Below are 6,831 nucleotides of genomic sequence, written 5' to 3'. Positions count from 1 at the left end.
TTAAATTAAAAATGTAATCTGCAGCAAGGTCTACATTCATGTCTCCAACTTTGGTCTTTAGGTTTCAAAATGTGTTTAAATTGTTCATGATTTCATAACAGGCCAAATACAAAATAAATGTTACAAATATTGCCTAGATATAGGTAAATATTAAAATCAGAGGATATACAGCTGAGTAAGAGTTTGTGAAAGGAGTCTTAATGATCAAAAAATGCTAAGCATGCATCTAGGCTATTTGAGTTTCTTAAAGCTGAGCTGTGCTTAAATTGTTCAATACATGATTCCATAACAGGCCAAATATAAAATAAATATAAATATTAAATATAGCCTAGACATCTAAATATTAGATGATCAGATGATTTACAGTTCTATGTAATATGTCATGTTTCATGTTTTTGTAATGTTTCATACAGTGATGCAGGTCTACCGCTGTGAATAGGCTAAATACAACTTTGATTATTTTTATAGCCTACTACTGTATAGTTAACTTTGGCCTTGGTGGCCTTTGTGCCCCCCACCAAATATGCCCAACTGAAGGCCAAGTGGCCTTGCCCCTAAAATGGTGAAATTCCAAGCCTGGGCCTAACTGTTGATTATTAATTAGGGTGATATTAAATCATGAATATGAAAACTGACATGTTTTTATGGTCTTGGTCTCGACTCGGTCTCGACTCCTAAAGGACTCGGTCTCGACTCGGACTTGCTTCCTCAAAGACTTGGTCTTGACTCGGACTCGACTGTATTTGAAAACCAACGGACTCGGTCTCGACTCGGTCTCGACCCTTCAAAGACTCGGTCTTGTCTCGGACTCGGCATAGGCGGTCTCGTCCCCATCACTAATAATAATCTCCAAAAGGATATTCTCCTTCAGAATTAGAATAGGTGAATAAGCTTACCTAAGACTTCATCACACGTGAACGTTTTTCAACATTTGGTGTAGGCCTGGCTATTTCTGCTTAATTTCTGCTTCAATTTCTGCAACACTATGGCCTGCATCGCTTCCGCGTCATTACAAATGCACGTCTTTGTGTTTCTCGCGTGCAATACAAGTATTTCCTGAAAACTTTGCGCAGCGATTTTGGGTTTGAATCAAGCTCTGGATGTCTTGCACATAGTGGAGCAGAGTAGGCCTACAAATGAGATTTGTCCCCGTACCTGGATCTATCGTCTATTTTAATCAGTATCGTTGTTTGTCGCAATTAATAGCCTCAAGGGCCGGATTACATTATTATTTTGTCATACGTCGCGGGCCGGAATTGGGCAGGACGCGGGCCGGATTTGGCCCGCGGGCCGGGTGTTTGAGACCCCTGCTGTAAACAAATGGAAAGCACAATGTTCAGGGCCATACAATTTGTTTACAGTATTGTACAGTATACTGCCTACAATGCACTGTACTACAGTGTCCAAAATCTCTTTCTTGCCATCCTCCCTCCCTCCTCGTCCCCCACCTCGCATATGCACTCGTCCTCATCCTCTCACATTTTCTTCTATCCATTCTCATTCCCACCTTCAACAACCTGTTTGCTCTCTGAACTGGCTTATATTGGTTTTGTCACATCATTTAAAACAAGTGAAATCAATTTTGAGTGGTTGTGTTTAATCAATGACATGTTTATGTCTATTTCTATTTCTATTTCATGTTTGCCACTTGTGTTTACCAGTATGGATGCATGTGCATTAGAGTGCAGGATGTGTTTTGAGAATGAGAATGTGTTCAAAGTTTTTCTAAAAATTGTAAGTGAGATCTGCAAATTGTGTTTTACCATGTGAAATGGTTTAAGGTATTGACAACAGAATGAACAATTAGCTTAATGAGTTCAAGCAACTGAGAACGTTCTTCAGCCAATGGGTTTTAGTGTTTTAGCAACTGAGAAAAACTGTAATATGGCTTCCCTCTATCTAATCTCTGATCCGTTTGTCGCCTATCGGTATAGATACAGCAGAGAGGGTTAAAGCGGAGCTAATCAAGGATCTTTGGATACAGTCCACAGGTAGCATTTCCTCATTCTCTTGACTCGTACCTCATTATGTATACATTTCTCAATCTCCCATCCCGAAATGTTCTGGTGACCTTCAGTGGCGTGTACTACACAGTGCCATGGCCACATAGATTCAGTTGAGGACTGATGTTATCTCCTCTGTGCATCTCTACCTGATAGAATTTTCACAGTTTTTTTGTGGTCAAAAATTGTTTTTTCTTTTTTTCCAACTTTTGGAGGTAGTATTTTTGGGGTCAAGTACTACATAAGCAAAAAAGAGCTCTGTACTGAATTCTGTGACTGGTCAAGCGAACGGGCAAATTGTTAATCTAGAAATAGCTTTAGTGGAATTGAGGGTCAGAGTTAAGTTAATTTAACCTTTAAACACTGTTCGTTGCTACCCCCCTTAATTTACTGTTCGCGGTCAAATAGGACCGAACAGTTTTAACTGCTCTTAAATACCAATACCATGACAAAAAGTATTATTTAATAGAACATTATTGTAAACAGACCCTTATTAGAACATTAACATCTACATCACGTGTGTTTGTGTGTGTGGGTGTGTGTGTTTCTGTATGTGCGTGAATGTGTGCGGACACTGTGGTTCACATGCACAGTGGCAACATGACAACATGAACTGTGTGTGTATGTGTGTGTGTGTGTGTGTGTGAGAGAGAGAAAGAGAGAGAGAGAGTGTGTGTGTGTGTGTGCTTCTGTGTGTGCATGCATGCATGTGTGTGGGAACATTGGTGGTAAGTTGTAGGAGTGTGTGTAAGGAGATATATTTTATCTCCTGGATGAAATGTATACTCTTTCTTATTAATGTCCTATGGTGGTCATTTTTGACCATAAACAAAAAAAGTGTTTCTACGTTGAATAATCACTCAAAATTCAAAGAAAGTAGTCAAAATAAATTCTATGTGTTCAAAGGCCTTTTGTGAAGGATATCATAAGATCTTGAGGCAATCTGATGAAAAATGCCATATTTATGGTACAGGGAATGAGTAAATCAGTGTTAGAAGGTTAAGTTACTGTATTAGTGCTGTCCTCTGCATTTTACCTAGGGGTAGTGTACACAAACACCCAGAGCAGTGAGTATTTACACCACCCACCACACATTTACACCACCCACCTCACCCGCAAGGCGACCAAAATTGTGAGTGATGCAAGTCACCCCGCTCACAATCTGTTTGATCTACTGCCCTCTGGGAAGAGGTACAGAAGCCTGCGCTCCCGCACTACCAGACTCACCAACAGCTTCATACACCAAGCCGTAAGGATGCTGAACTCTCTCCCTCCTCTCCCCCCTCCACCCTCAGCTACATAACATCCTGGACATTGGACCCAAAATGGCCGCCTGCACTACTCCACTTGCACACTTGCACACTTGCACACTTGTACACTTTACAACTGGTGTTGTTGTCCTGAAAACACAACACTTCTGCTGCTCTTACATAACTTGCACCACTATGCCACTTTCTTCTTACTTAGGTCAAACAGAACTACCCAAGCCTTTTATTGGCCTGAATTTGCACTAGTATTTTTATTGACTGTCTATGCACAATTTCAACCACATTTTGCTGCTCTTATTTTTTCATTATTATATGTGCCCTCTTATTTACTTATTTACTTACTTTTTTATTTACTTATTTACTTACTTTTTTGTTTACTTGAATGTTATGTTTGTCTGTGGACCTAAATTGGTAAAATATGTCTTGTCTTCACCGTGGGATAGTGAGAAACGTAATTTCGATCTCTTTGTATGTCTGGAACATGTGAAGAAATTGACAATAAAGCTGACTTTGACTTTGACTTTGACTTTGATTTAAGCAATTTTTGCCTTCAAACAGCATCCTGTCGTCAAATCACTGTGGGATTTCAATCAATCATTACACACTGGACAATAAGATGCAAAATATAGTTCTCAAAATGAGCATCTTTACTACAACTTGTAATTTTTTCATCGAAATAGACCTACAGTAAATACCTTTTGTGTTTTCTTCACCAAATAGGCAATGCAGTACTTTTTCTAGCCTAAATGTTCCTTATAGCTCCATAATTGCAAATAGCAATACAGAACAGACATGGCATCTCTTATGGATAATGAATGATTGCTGATTGAAGAATTGTGCAAAGGAGTTTCACACAGGTGTATCAGAGATTCAGACTTCTGCAAGGAATCTATACCACCTGTGAAAAGATGTTTTCCTTTCGTTTAGCAAACCAATAGAGTTTGGGGTCTTTAAATGACATCTGTGTTAACTGTTTTGCAAAAGGGTGTGAGAAATGTGTGAACACAATGAAAACATGTGAACACATTCGCAAGAGATGACTTCTGCTGTGCAAAGAATGTTCATGAAGACCAAATGGATCCAATTTTCTTTAAAAAGGTAAAAGCAATTGGTGATTTAATTGTGTTTTGTACCACCACGTTGATGGTTGGGGAGCGGGAAATGAGGCTTTTTAAAATGTTTTTGATCCATAGAATGATTCCATAAAGGGTTTTAAAAGTCAAAAAGTCTTTCTTTCTCTCTCTATCTCTCTCTCTCTCTCTCTCTCTCTCTCTCTAATGTATTGTTGTAAAAGTTCATAAAACCACAATCTCAGTAAAGATCTGTAATGACTGATTATCTAATCAAAATTAATCTAATCTGATTTATTATGACCGCCGCGCAGCGAAGCGGCGGTCATATAGGTTTAGTCAGATTTTTTTTTTCTTTTTTTCTTTTTCGCATGCCCAAATTTCCGTCAAGGATTCCCGGGACACTGAAAGACCGGGGTACACGAAACTTGGTGGGCATGTAACCCCACATGGATAGCATGGAACCATCGTTTTTCGTTTTGATCTGTAGCCCCCCCCCCGCTGGACTGGACCCCCCGAAAGGAGGGTAGGGCAGACACAGTTTTCAGTGAATATCTCGAGAACCGTAGGGTTTAGGAGGACCATTTTTTTTTGTATGTTGATCTCAAGGGGCCATGTCAACCCATTCCATAACCACTCATTTCATGTATAGCGCCACCTAGTTAAACACAAAAAAGTAAAAATGAGGTGTTGTAATCGCAGGTATCTGTGACCTAACATAGTCAAAACTGCACAAAATTGGAAGTGTAGGATCATTATGACACCCTCTGTATGCACGCCAAGTTTCGTGGAATTCCGTTCATGGGGGTCCACACAATAAATTAATTTATGTTACTATACACCAACTGGCCTGTAGGTGGCCGGAGACAGTTTTCTGTGAATATCTCGAGAACCGTAGGGCCTAGGAGGTCCACCTTTTTTATGTATGTTGGTCTTAAGGGGGCATGTCAACCCATCCCATTACCACTTATTTCATGTATAGTGCCACCTAGTTAAAAATTAAAAAATTAGGTGTTTTCATCACAATATCTCTGGCTGACAAGGTCAAAACTGCACGAAATTAAAAGTGTAGGATCATTATGACACCCTCCGAATGCATGCCAAGTTTTGTGTACTTTCGTTCATGGGGGGCCTTACAATAAAATAATGTATGTGTACATTTAGTGACGTACACCAACAAGGATTCCCGGGACACTGAAAGACCGTGGTACACAAAACTTGGTGGGCATGTAACCCCACATGGATAGCATGGAACTGTCATTTTTCGTTTTGATCTGTAGCCCCCCCGCTGGACTGGACCCCCCGAAAGGAGGGTAGGGCAGACACAGTTCTCTGTGAATATCTTAAGAACTGTAGGGACTAGGATGACCATTTTTTTCCATATGTTTGCCTCCAGGGGTCATGTTAACCCATTTCATGTGCACACATGTGCACAAACAGATACACACACACACACATACATTCACAGTAATCATACGTATGACACATACTAACACAGTAGACATATGTACGCTTGCATGCACAGGCACATACGCAGGCACACACACAAGCACGCACACACACACACACACACACACACACACACACACACACACACACACACATAACATAAACATGTACATGCACACATGCACACAATTCAAGAATTTCTCAGAATTATGAACAGGCAAGATGGAGGTGGGGTTGTATAAAATGAATTTTACATGTGAAATCTATGAACTAATCATGTTTTGGTACTTGTTGTCTAGCAGATACCAGTGAGAATTGAGTGTGGATAATGCAATTTAGTGAGACAGTTAGAATCATATAGGCCTTTCAGCGTGATTTATTTTTGTGGAAAAAAATGTGCTGGACTGGGCGGCGGTCATATTTTGTACCGCTCTGCGGTACATCTAGTTTTGTAATGACTGATTATCTAATCAAAATTAATCTAATCTGATTCATTCTAATCTAATCTAATCAGAGCCTATCTTTATGCTGTTCCTCACTGTTGTCACACATGCAGTACACTGTTATAGACACAGGTATACAGAGGTCTGATTTCGTCATCCTCTCATCTTCCTGTGACCATGATCATGGTCGATGGAGATCACACATACAGTATATGTTGTTATATTAAGAACAATGCTTGTTTTAGTCTGTATAATAACACCATATATAGTCTAAAATGCAGTAGCTTAAAAGGCGCTAATGGTTTGTTTCTTTTTCTAACCATTCAGTTTTAGGATATTAGTCTCCTATTTTAATTGAATATGTTAATTGTTTACTAGACGTTTGTGTACTCATGTGGTGTGTTGTTGTGTCTCTTGGTGTTATCTTTGCTTCAGTCATGTGATTATACGTAATTTGATTATGGCAGGATTTGCAGCTCTTCCAGAATTGTTGGCGTTTATGCTTTCCTAGACTTACTGTCGCATAAATTGGGACAATAAAGTTACTCAACATGCACTTTTCCATTGAAATAAACACACACACACACACACACGCACA

This window comes from Alosa sapidissima, chromosome 19 (genome assembly GCF_018492685.1).
Source record: "Alosa sapidissima isolate fAloSap1 chromosome 19, fAloSap1.pri, whole genome shotgun sequence".
NCBI lineage: Eukaryota > Metazoa > Chordata > Actinopteri > Clupeiformes > Clupeidae > Alosa > Alosa sapidissima.
The sequence above is the reverse complement of the archived record's forward strand: the minus strand, read 5'-3'. Positions refer to the sequence as shown.